This window comes from Apis dorsata, unplaced genomic scaffold (genome assembly GCF_000469605.1).
Source record: "Apis dorsata unplaced genomic scaffold, Apis dorsata 1.3 scaffold_143, whole genome shotgun sequence".
Taxonomy (NCBI): Eukaryota; Metazoa; Arthropoda; class Insecta; order Hymenoptera; family Apidae; genus Apis; species Apis dorsata.
Window position 1 is genome coordinate 2332 of NW_006263434.1, and position 564 is coordinate 2895.

Here is a 564-nt window from a genome sequence, read left to right on the forward strand (position 1 = left end):
TTAGAAATATTATATAATATATAATTATTAGAAAATATTTTCCTAAAAATAAAATAAAATATTATATTTTCTTATTATAATTTTTATATTTATAAATAAGAAGTAAATTTCTATAAAGTATAAAGTATGGTATACATTGTAAAAATAATATAAAATGTGTAAAAATGTTTCATAAATGAAAATGAAGAAAGTAAGTCATATATATAAATAAAATTAAAAATTATAATAATCTAAATGATAATTATTCAGTATAAAAGTTTCGCATTAATTATAAAATATTACTCTGCTTAATATATATATATTATATATATTATATATAGAGAGCAATATATATAATTCTTATCGAAATTTTACGATAATTTTTTTTACATTTGAAAATATATTAGATAGAGCCACCATTTGTTCAATTCTTTATTGTGCAAAACACTTAATATATCAGTGTTTCTCAAACATTGGCAGGCTAGAATATAATTTCTAATATTGAAAAAATTAATAATTTTAAAACTCTACTTAATACATAAATGTAAAAAAAAAAAAAAAAAAAAAAAAAAAAGAAAAAAAAAA

The 564-nt window shown here is 14.7% G+C and overlaps 1 protein-coding gene across 1 annotated transcript in view; it reads right to left on the reverse strand.

Annotated features, from left to right (window-relative positions):
* LOC102676909 (synaptic functional regulator FMR1) overlaps positions 1–564 on the reverse strand; it is a gene marked incomplete at its 3' end in the record, with an annotated part of 7304 nt that overhangs the window by 2328 nt on the left and 4412 nt on the right. The window lies entirely within an intron of this gene.